Here is a 12,082-nt window from a genome sequence, read left to right as displayed (position 1 = left end):
TCTGGGAGTCTTGGTTGATGATAGACTAGGCAACAGCATGCAATGTCAAGAGGCAGCTGCCAAGGCTAGCAGAATTTTAGCATGCATAAAGAAAGGGATGTATTCCAGAGATAAGTCTATAATCCTTCCACTTTATAAAACTCTGGCCCGACCACATCTGGAGTATTCTGTCCAGTTCTGGTCGCCAGTCCTCAGGAGGGATGTGTTGGAGCTGCAGAGAGTCCAGAGAAGGGCAACTAAACTGATTAGGTGATTGGAGGACCTTGATTATGAAGAGCGTCTGCAATCGCTTGATTTATTCTCCCTGGAGAAGAGATGCCTGAGGGGGGACATGATAGCAATTTTTAAATATCTCAATGGGGATCTCAGCTTAGAAAAAAAGCTGTTCAGTCGAAGGGATTGCATGAGGACTTGAAGGCATACAATGCGATTAGAGAAGCGTTTTAACCTCAGGCAACGTGGGGAGTTCTTTACTGTTAGGGCTACAAGATTGTGGAATTCTGGTGGTTTCTGCGGGTAGTATGGTGGCTTTCAAAAGACTATTAGATGTACATCTCAAGGATCAGAACATTCAGGGGTATGTGAGATGATTACAGCCGCACACACCTACACAGTTTGAACTGGATGGACTGTTGTCTTTATTCAACCTCACCTACTATGTAACTATGTAAGAAAATGAAATCTAGTGTGAAAAGAAAAAACACTGAAATTCAGAAAAAAAAAAATATAAGCCAAGACCCTAGGTCTCAGCAGGGAAAGATCTAAGCTCTGCTCCTGACGCTAGGCAGAATGAAACTGAAGTAATATCAGATTGGGTTGCTGGTAATGGCTGTGGGATGGCCCCCTAGTGGCGTGCTGAGGTACAAAAGTTTTTTGTATTAACCTGCTAATTAATTATCTGCCTAGCCTGATCCTGCGGAGTGCACCATTACCCATTAGTGAAGGCTAATACCATGGGGCGGCGACTGTCAGAGGACGTAAGAGAAAAATGTGTTTTGCCTGCTCCCTCATTTTTCTTAAAAAAAAAAAAAAAAAAAAAGGTACATACTGTATATTACCAATGCTCCAAGGATATGCAAACTTGAGCACAACTGCATATGCATTCAAAGACAGTAAGCTTCTTGAGAAGTTCTTCCAACCAACATTTAAGCCATAGGAGCCTTCTCATGTTGATAAACAGTTTGCACACCTAAAAGTTGCCAAAGGCATTTCCCGATGAGCTCAAAATTCTCCAGGAGTTGGCAAACGGCAGAATCATCCGGATTAGTCTCTAGAAAAAAGCATCTGCTTTGCCCACACTTTAATGGCTTGGTACAAACCTACCACAGATAAAGCCAGCTGCATAGCCTCTTCTAACAAAGAAAGACGCTATAAGCAGGGCTACTAACTTCTTATCCATGTCATCTTTAACAAATGGGGCATCACCAGAACCATCAGGGTTTTTTTCAAATCCAAAATGGCCAGAACAGCCAAGAAAATTGTATTTTTGCAAGAACTTACCGTAAAATTATTTTCTCAGAGACCTCTGACAGACGCAGCTGTTCAATGTTTCTTCACCAATGGGTTATGCCCCCTCTACATGAGTAGACTAGTCAGTGAAAGCTTTGACTTGGCACGCCTATAGGGGCTGTCCTACACACAACCCCTAACACACTGTACTCATAGATCAGTTTCGTAGCAAGCAGTGAAGGAAAACACAACCAACCCCAGAACAAAGAGGCGGGAGCTGCGTCTGTCAGAGGACTATGAGAAAATAATTTCATGTTTAGTTCTTGATTAAAAATAATTGTGTAGCGCTAATATCTTATAAGGTATCTATTAAGTCCAATTCCCAACAAAAGATAGTAATTCTCGCTCCAGAGGAAGAAATCCCAAAAGGATGGTGCTCAGTTCACAGACAAAAACCAAATATCTCCTTTATACTGAAACCAGTGTAGAGAAAAGCCGCCACCATGAGGGGTTAAATGGCCTCTTACCAGAAGTCCATGATCCTTATTACAGGGATCGCAGACAGCAGAAATCAGACTAAGGGCAGACCTCTCAGCGTCCCACTCGATCCATTTACCTGGCATCCCTCTCACAGATCAGCTCTTGGAATCTCCTGGGGGGGGGGGAATCCAAGAGATGATCTGTGAGAGGGACGCCAGGTATATGATCGAGTGGGACGCCGAGAGGTCTGCCCTTGATGTCCACAGTCTGATTTCTGCTTTCTGTGATCCCTGTAATAAGGAAAGCCAGCACCGGGGCCAAAACCTTGGTGAAGAATCTGGAAGCAGAAGCTAGACCAAAGGGTAATGCCACAAACTGATAGTGCTCCTCCGCCACCGAGAAACGGAGATACCGCTGGTGACCCTCGTAAATAGGGATATGCAGATACGCGTCCATTAAATTGATGGACGCCAGAAAGTCTCCATGTTGCAAAGACGCCGCCACCGACTGAATGGACTCCATTCAAAACTTCTGCACCCGCACAAAGCAGTTCAGCGATTTGAGGTCCAGAATTGGACGCACCTTGCCCTCCTTCCTGGGCAACAGGTTAGAGTAAAAACCGCAAAACCTGTCCCGCTGATGAACTGGGACAATAACACCCTGTGCAAGGAGATCCTGCACTGCCTCCCTAAAATCGACCAAACGATCCAAGGATTTGAAGGAAAGAACTTGTCTGCTGGGCGAGAACAGAATTAGATCTTATACCCCGTACAAATCAATTTATGAACCATTTGTCTTGAATCAGAGAAGTCCAGGGTTCCCCGAAAGCAGACGTCAACCCACCCCTGAACCGGGTTAGGGCGTCCCTTCCTGCAGAGGAGTATTTGTCCATCGCACCGGACTGGCCAGCCTTGGGCTTACCTTCTTGTGTCCTCCGGGGGCTCTGAATGGTTTTCCTTTTTCCTGCGTCCCTGAGGCACGAAAAAGCCCCCGGTGAGTCTTGGGAGGGCCCTCGCTTACCGCAAGGCGCCTTACTGTTTGCGGATTGGGGAAGAAGATTACTCTTACCCCCCCCCCCCGTTAGACCCTTGATTAACTCATCCAAGGAGTCACAAAACAGATATTTACCCAAAAAGAGCAGATCAGTTACGACCTTCTTAGAAGCCTGGTCCGCCAACCAGCTCTTCAGCCACACCATGCGGCGTATTGCGACCCCCACTGCAGACACCCTGGCAACCAAATGAGCCTCGTCCGGGGCCGCATCGCACAGGTACACCATGGCCTGGGCCATTTGATCTGTGAGCTCAATTAAAGTTTGAGGAACTGACTCAGCTTGCAAGTTGCTCCTAAGCACCTTGATCCATTATGTAACCGTCTGAGAAACCAAGACGGAGGCGAACACAGGTTTGAGAAGCAAACCCGCCACCACGTGCAGGTGGCGGCAAAGTGATTATGCGCCTGTCCACCGGGTCCTTAAACACCGGAGAATCTACCACAGGTACTATAGTGGATTTATTCAACCGGGAAACAGTGTGATCCACCTTAGGAGACGCTGTCCAGCGATTGGAAACTTAAGTCTGCAAAGGGGTAATAGCGCTTAAAGCGCTTGGGCACCACCAGCATGTGCTTAATGCGCCGCCATTGCTCAATCACGATATCGTGAAAATCCTCGGGACAAGGAAAAACCTGACCAGACTTCTGGGCTTTGCGGGAGCCGAAAACAACCAGCTTTCCTGACTGTGTGGGCTCATCATCTATATGCAATGTCTCCCTTACTGACCAAATCAGTGCTTCCACCAAAGCGTGTTTCCGCGCCGTACCTCGCCGTCTAACGGAGGACAGGGATCCCTCGGGGAGGGCAGTGTCCATGGCAACCACATCAGGCTCTGAATCAGAGGACAGAGGGCATCGGCCGTTTTTGGATACCAACTTATTTCATTACAAGATCCACTTTGGACGCCAGAGTTTCTATGGCTGCAAACAGACACCAGAGAAGATGATCCAGATGGGCCAGATGCACAAATTCAGAGGGGAAATTTTAACCATGGGACTCCATTTTTAGCAAGGCAAAAAAAAAAATTTGAGTACACTGGCCCTTTAAATTGTGAACGCGGTCCACACCGCTATACCGGAGTCCCCCTTTAAGCTAGCAGGCGTCCTGATAGGAGCCAAGCGTGTCCGAGGAATGCCCAAAGGACTAAAAACCCCTTACTGTGCCAGCAACCTGGGGAAGCAACCGCTCTGCAATCTGTCTTCAGCAAGTGAAACTTCTGGGAGGAATTGACCAAACAAGCACTAGAGGCCCCGTCCACACTAACCACAGGAAAATGGTGCCAATAGATATGTAGATAGGAAGCACAAGGAAAATGGCTGCCGCACATACAACGTGGCCTGCCCACACTTAAGATGGCGCCTGAAAACTGCGACAATGCACTAAGGAAGGCAAGAAAATGGCTGCGGCCCTTACACAGATGCCCACACCTAAATTGGCGGCCAAGCGTTCAGGAGCCCAGGGAATGAGGCCACTGCAGTGGACCCCCTAGGACAAGTTAATAGCTTCACAACAGCCCCCAGGCGTTAGATGCCGCTATAACGCCCCCAGCGGGAGCAGAGAGGGCAGGACCTGTCCTGACAGGCCAGGGGGATCTTTCAGAGGATACAGCCCTGTTATCCCCAGGAATGGGCCCACATCACCCCCTCAGATATCTGTCCCTGGGACACAGGGGGCATTGCATCACTAACCATACCATGGACCTTGGTGCTCTGCTCTGAGACAGCTCGCCTCCCACCCTGAGTGGGGGTGCTACCAGCCAGAAAAGGGTACGCTACAACTCAGGGCGTTCCAGGATGATGAGTCCAAGAAAAGAATCTGCTCGCAGGCTCGTCCCCATCCGACAGGGCTCTGTCCTGGCGAGGCCTGGGCGGACCACAACCTGCTCTCACTCATTGGCCAGGCTGGGAGACCGTAAGGATCTAGATTATGCAGTGCGAAACCTCAGTCCGGCTGGCACTTGTAATTCACCAGGAGGATCCCCCTGGCACAAGCTAGCGATAGTGAGTAAAGATTAAAAAAAAAAAAAAAACATTTCTCAAAAGAAAAGAAAAACTGAGACCGAAGTCCCAGCAGGGAACCTAGGTCCGACTCCTAAACTAGGCAGCAATAAACTGATCTAAGAGCACAGTGTGTCAGGGGTTGTGTGTGTAGGACAGCCCCTAAAGGTGTGCCAAGTGAAAGCTTTCACTGCCTAGTCTACTCCTGTCGAGGGTGCATAACCCATTGATCAAGAAACATTGAAGAGCTGCGTCTGTCAGAGGACATAAGAGAAAACAGAATTTTTGTAAAATCTTACCGTAAAATTCCTTTCTCTGAGTCCTCCGACAGTCGCCGCCCACTCATACAGTCTTCACCAATGGGTATGGACTTGCTCTCCACAGGAGTAGCTAGGCATAAGACTTGTTAAAAACAAAAGCATTTAGCATAGACACACCCGCGGTAGCATTGCCTGTCCGTACCCGTACAGGACGGCCCCAAAGTCGATCCGACCACTGGAAGAGACAGTTTGATCACTCAATTCCAAGATGTTGATTGGAAGGGAGGATTCCTCCTCCGACCAAGTGCCCTGGGCAGACAGGTTGCCCAGGACTCCACCCCAGCCCGACAGGCTGGCATCCATGGTAATCACTGTCCACAGTAACGAACTGAAGGATTTCCCTTCCGACACAGCCGGGGACTGAAGTCACCACAGAAGATCCATTCTGGTCCGGCGACTCAACGAGACACTCAGAGCCAAGGACTGAGGTAGTCTGTCCCACCTGGCCAGGATCTCCGCTTGGAGAGACCGTGTGTGAAACTGAGCAAATGGTATCGCCTCGAAGGCTGACACCATCAACCCCAGGCACCGCATACAGGTCCTGAGTGACGAGGATTCGTTGTCCCTGAGGACATGATCTTGTTCTTAAGGGTCCGGAGCTTGTCCCCCAGCAGAAATAGCAGAGTCCAGAACCATTCCCAAATAGGGAAGACGAACCGAAGGAGACAAAGTCGACTTCTGAACGTTGATGGTCCAACCGAACTCGTGGAGCGTCTGTACCGTAGTCGACAGATCGCGCAACAGGCTCTGACTGGCACTCGATCTTAACAGGAGATCGTCCAGATATCCCAAGACCGCAATGCCCTGTGCCCTAAACAGGCCCAGAACCGGCGCCAAGACTTTGGTAAAGACCCTTGGAGCCGAAGCGAGACCGAAAGGTAACGTTACGAACTGATAGTGGTCCTCCGCTATGGCGAATCGGAGGTACCTCTGATGACCCCCGAAAATGGGCATGTGCAGGTACGCATCCTTTAGGTCGCTAGAGGCCAGGAATTCCCCTGGTCTCTGGGAGGCCACCACCGAGCGGAGGGATTCCATACGGAACTTTAGAACTCGCACGAAGCGGTTCAGAGCTTTCAAATCCAGGTTCGGACGTACCTTGCCCTCCTTTCTGGGCACAGTGAACAGATTCGAGTAAAACTAGGGCTGCAACTAACGATTATTTTGATAATCGATTAGTTGCCGATTATTTTTTCGATTAATCGATTAATCGGATAAAATAATAAAAAAACTCAATATGCCTTTTTTTTCATTTATTTAAAATAATAATGAGCAAACAGAGTGTAAGTGCCGGTTCACACTTGTGCGATGCTGGAAGGCTGCGTATTCGCAGCCTGTTCCCGCATCGCATCTGCACAAGAGGCAGTCTACACTGCCATATACGATACGCAGGGGGTGTCAATTAAATGTTAACGACATCCCCAGTTTGATCGCATATCGCAGTGCGATCTGACAGTTCGCACAGGATCGGATCGCACAAGTGTGAACCATTGTGCGATCCGATCCTGATGCGGCTGAAAAAAAGGGTCCTGTGCGACTTTTGTGCGGGTGTAGTGCGAACCAGCGCACCCGCAGTAGTGTGAACCAGCACTTAGTACCGGTTCACACTTGTGCGGTTTGCGAGATCGCATGTAATTCGGAGCGCACTGCTCCTTCATTACATGCGATCTCATGTGCAGATGCGAGTTCAGCCATACACTTTGTATGGCTGAATTCGCAGCGCATCCGCACCAAAATCGCACATGAGGCATTTTTTGAGCCGCCTCAGGATCGGATCGCACTGCACAGTGGTTCACAGTTGTACGATCCGATTCTGTGAAAACTGTCAGATCGCACTGCGATATGCAATCAAACTGGGGATGTCGTTAACATTTAATTGACACCCCCTGCATATCGCATATGGCAGTGTGAACTGCCTCTTGTGTGGATGCGATGCGGGAACAGGCTGCATATTCGCAGCGTTCCCGCATCGCACAAGTGTGAACCGAGCCTTATACCAAAACTTTTTTTTTTTCTCAATTAAGCTCCTATATACTGTAAATAATATAATAAATGCTTATCTAGATAAAAGAGTTAATTTTCCCTATAAGGTGCAATATTATAATAGAAAAATAAGTGAATAAAACATCCATGTCAGCCATAGATATGAAATAGGCAGCATAGAAAGACCCCCTATATGTGCTCTATGGAGGTTTTTAATCACTTATTTTTCTATTAGAATATTGCACTTTATAAAGAATAATAACTTTTATCTGGAGAAGCTTTTATTATATTTTTTGGCGGGACAGTGCATGGACAGTCACAGGACACTGTAGCTCTAATCTCGGCACTCACGTTCTGCTGGCTGCTTCTGTCCTCTTTTCTGCCTTGATATGACTCACTGACTCCTTCACTGACATCAGCAAGAGGGCGGGGAGGAAAGGCAGAGAGGAAAGGAAGGGGGGAGGAGGGGGGAAGTCACGGAAGTGCAGAGCTGTGTGAGAGAGACACAGTGAATGCAGCCGTCGGCTTCACAGAGCAGACAGCTCGCTGATAGGCGGGGAAACTTCACAAAGCAGCACAACTAATCGACGGAGCAACTAATCGATAATTACAATCGTTGACAACGATTGTAATTATCGATTATTATCGATTTAGTCGATTAGTTGTTTCAGCCCTAAGTAAAACCCCCGAAACCTGTCCCGATTAGGCACCGGGACAATCCCCCCGTGGGCAAGGAGATCGTGCACCGCTTGATGCAGGTCCTGTAGACGCCCTGGGGTCAAATAAAGATTTGAGGGAAAGAATCTGTCCTCCGGCCGCGAAAGGAATTCGATCTTGTATCCTGATCGAATGATTTCCTGAACCCACTTGTCCAGAATTCGGAGCAGCCAAGGTTGGAGGAAACCGCGCAAACGTCCCCCCACCCCTGAAATGGGTGAGGGCGTCCCTTCAGGCAGAGGCGGATCGAGCCTCCGCACCGGCATGGCCGGACTTTTGCTTGCCCTCCCAGGGCTTTTTCTGGCCACCTTGGCCCCTGAAGGGCTTGACCTTGTTTTGGGTCTTGAAGGCAAAAAAGGACCCCTGATTGGGTCTAAAGGCGGGACCCCGCTTGCCACAAAAAGGCTTGTTCTGCGGATTCTGGGGCAGCAGAGTGCTTTTGCCCCCAGTGACTCCTTTCACCAAAGTATCTAAAGCCTCGCCAAAAAGGCGAGACCCTGCATAGGGAAAATCAGCCACCGTTTTCCCTGACGTCTGGACCAGCTCTTCAGACAGATCAGTCGACGGTTCAGTACCGCGACATTAGACTGGCGTGCAGCCAAAGGGGCCTCATTCAAGGCCGCATCGCACAAATACAAGACCCCTTGATGAATTTGGTCCACCATGTCCAGCGTAGCAGGTGGGGCAGAATCAGACGCAAGAGTGCGTCTAAGCACCTTAGTCCAATCTGCCACCGCCTGAGCCACCATGACAGAAGTGAAAATAGGTTTGAGCATGGAACCCGCCACCATGAAGGCATGGCGGGCCAGAGACTCCAACCTCCTGTCCGTAGGAACCTGGAAAAATGGGGTATGCTCAGTGGGAACCAGAGTAGCCTTGTTCAAAACGGCCACCGTGTGATCCACCTGGGGAGCCACACACCAGCGCAAATCTGTAGAAGGCACAAGGGGGTAAAGCAGTTGAAACCGTTTAGGCACGTGAAAGGGCGTTTCAAACTGCGCCATTGTTCATTCACTATGTGATGAAACTCAGCGGGGCAGGGAAAAACCTGCGCCGACTTGCAGGTCCTATGTGTACCAAAGGAGGACACAACGCCCGGAGGATTGGGCTCATCCTCCAAAATGTAGTGTTTCTTTTACAGAAGAAATATACGCATCCATAGCTGCGCGTTCAGGCGACCCCGGGGGAGAATCATCTACCCCCTCCACCTCCCCCTCAGACCCCAGCAGGTCCACGGATGAGAAAGACCCTGAAAAGGGCACACCAGCCACAGCAGCCACATCACCATCTGAATCAGAGGAGAAAGATATTCTAGGCCTTTTTCTAGCAGCTCCTTCAGCCATCAGCAACTCCATTTTTGACACTAAAGTCGCCACCACAGTGGCCAAATTAGGTATAACGGGGGGTTCAGCAGAACTGGGGTCCCCCACCAATTTGCCATCCTGAGACTCCATTGCAGAAACACAATGAAAAAAGTACTGGCCCTTTAAGAGCGCTGCGGACTGCGCAGCCCACCGCTAAATATACTGTGTACAGAGACCCCCCCAAAAAAGGACAAAACTGAGCCAGAAGGGATAAAAAAGAGAAATATGGAAGAGATAGTCTGCAGAGCCCCACAGAGTGTTACCACACTGATCGCTGCTCCAGAGGAAAAGGAAGTGAGGTCACCATAGGCTGAACTATATGCTGCAAGGCTAAGGGAAAATGGCTGCCCATAGGAAGCAATGGGAGGCTTCGGCAAGATGGCCGCTGTCATGTGCCCGGAACGATCGTTCTGCCACACACAAGATGGCGCCAAAACCACTACATAGCAAGCTGTTACAAAGCCCATAGTGAAGCCAGACATGCTGCCCACGCGTAAAATGGCGGACCGTGCGTTTTTTACCCGCAGCGACCGCCGCACACATAGTCTGCACCTCCAAAAACACCAAAGTGACACAGGAGAGGGGCCCCCAAACCCACACAGCGCCAGCAGTGCAATAAAAAAGATCCCCGCAGGGATCGCATCAGGGAGCCCCACAAACGCACAGACATGGGGGAACACACAGCAACACAGGACTGCCACCCCAGACAGAGGCCCCACACAGAAAGTATTTACCTGTACCGGATGGCGTGGGGAGCCTCTATGAAACGGAAAGCCTCTGTCCTCAGATGATAGGGAATGCCGTCAGCCAAACGCAGGACACTGCAGAACTGAACCGCAGATGTGTCCAGTGAGGTGGCCACCTCACAGGCTGCATCCCTGCTGCGAACAGGGATGGGTAGTTCTTAGTGCCAGGGCGAACACATTGCTGAACTCTCGATGGCGGGCCGGGGATCCATCTGACCCTCTGCCCTGGAGAGCCAGGGCGGCCAGTCTGATTCCCAGCTCCGCAAAATCCATCTTCATCCGAAGATCCGACTAAAAACCAAAGCTGACAAAATAAACAGCTAGTAAAGCAAAGAAAAAAAACTGACAGACATTCTTGCAAATAAAAATCATAAGAAAGATTAGAAGGCTGAGACTGTAGCCCCAACACAGGGAAGCCAATCTACTCCTAATATTAGGCAGAAGACAAACTGAGTTGAGATGGTTACTGCAGGGGGGTATTGACCAGTGGGACAGCCCCCATGGGTGTGTCTATGCTAAATGCTTTTGTTTTTAACAAGTCTTATGCCTAGCTACTCCTGTGGAGAGGAAGTCAATACCCATTGGTGAAGACTGTATGAGTGGGCGGCGACTGTCGGAGGACGTAAGAGAAACTACATTTTTGCAGAATTCTTTCTCTCTCCATGGGGTAATGGTGAGCAAACCGTTTTGGTGGCAAAAACACCTTCTCCAGGTGTGCCCAATCAGTATACATCACATATTTCAAGTGAGGATGCATTGAGAAGGATCTGGAAGCCTGGGGCTGCTGCCAGAACCTAAAACTTGGATTGGCAACTTAGGATAGGTAACAAACACAGCAGCCAGGAAGTTCACTGTGCCCTTCTATGTGAGACAAGCATGAACCCAGAGATTACCCGAGAGGATTCAGCTATGGAGGATTCCTGATCAACAAAGGCTCCCCCTTCCTCTTCTTCCAAAGGAACTTCCTTGAACTCTTTCTCCACCCACAAAAAGAGGAGGGGGGAGTAGAGTGCCCACATTGCATCCCATGCTTTTCAGACATGGCTGTAGAGAATTCCTATTTTAAAACACACAGAAAGTGGAGGACTGAGCCACTAAAACCCAGGAGATAACATAAGAGCAGGGATTCAGAGCCGATTTGACCCAGGGGAGTCATTACAGGGATCTCCCTACCCAGTAAGGGCAGTCTGGCATTCCCCATTGTCCTTCTCCCCATATCTCGGCCTATGGGAAGCCAGGACTTACTAAGGGATGATAGTTCCTGTGACAAGGATTCAGCATGTTTAGCAGCCGAGAAACATAAGATTGCAATCACACATGTGCTGTATTGCACGATGAAATCATTTCAGGCAAGTTATTTTCAGTTTGTCCCTTTATACTGCCTATATATCACCCCCATAAAGGAAAAAATATCAGATTTCATGCCACCCTGCAACAGATACCCACAACAGAATGAACAATGCAAGAATGGGGCTGCCACAACTCCACAAACACAGAATGCATTCCACACATCACGGCAGGCACACCCTGCAGGGCCTTTGGGGACTCTAATCCCCCAGAAGGATCACCACTCTGGACCTGTAGAACACCCAGAGATAATTGGGTGTGCAAACTAATACATATAGCAATGACATTACTGGTGTCAGTGGACGTAATGATAATCCCCGGAGTTAGTGTCAGTGGATGTGCACCCGATAACCACTCTGTGGCTAGCTTGTTATGTGCCCTATGTGGAACACAGTGGCTAAAAGTCACTTCCAAGCTATGCAAACAATGTTCAGTCCAGCAGAGTCCAGACACAGAACTCAAAAACAAGCTGAGGCTAGGTGTGCCGTATAGTTAAAATTGGAGAACAGCTCTAGAAGTGATGTAGGGAAAAGTCTTCTAGGGGGAAAAAAAAAAAAAACTGAACAATAAAAAATTAGTGCTAGTAAAACTGTTAGTTTTTTTTTTTCTACACAGCAGCGCTGAA

The 12,082-nt window shown here is 49.0% G+C and overlaps 1 protein-coding gene across 2 annotated transcripts in view; it reads right to left on the bottom strand.

Annotated features, from left to right (window-relative positions):
• The window catches only part of CNOT3 (CCR4-NOT transcription complex subunit 3), an 894,807-nt gene that overhangs the window by 783,548 nt on the left and 99,177 nt on the right, over positions 1-12,082 (bottom strand). The window lies entirely within an intron of this gene.

This window comes from Pelophylax lessonae (genome assembly GCF_965119305.1).
Source record: "Pelophylax lessonae genome assembly, chromosome: 12".
NCBI lineage: Eukaryota > Metazoa > Chordata > Amphibia > Anura > Ranidae > Pelophylax > Pelophylax lessonae.
Note: the sequence above shows the minus strand (reverse complement) of the source record. Positions and strands in the feature narration are given on the sequence as shown.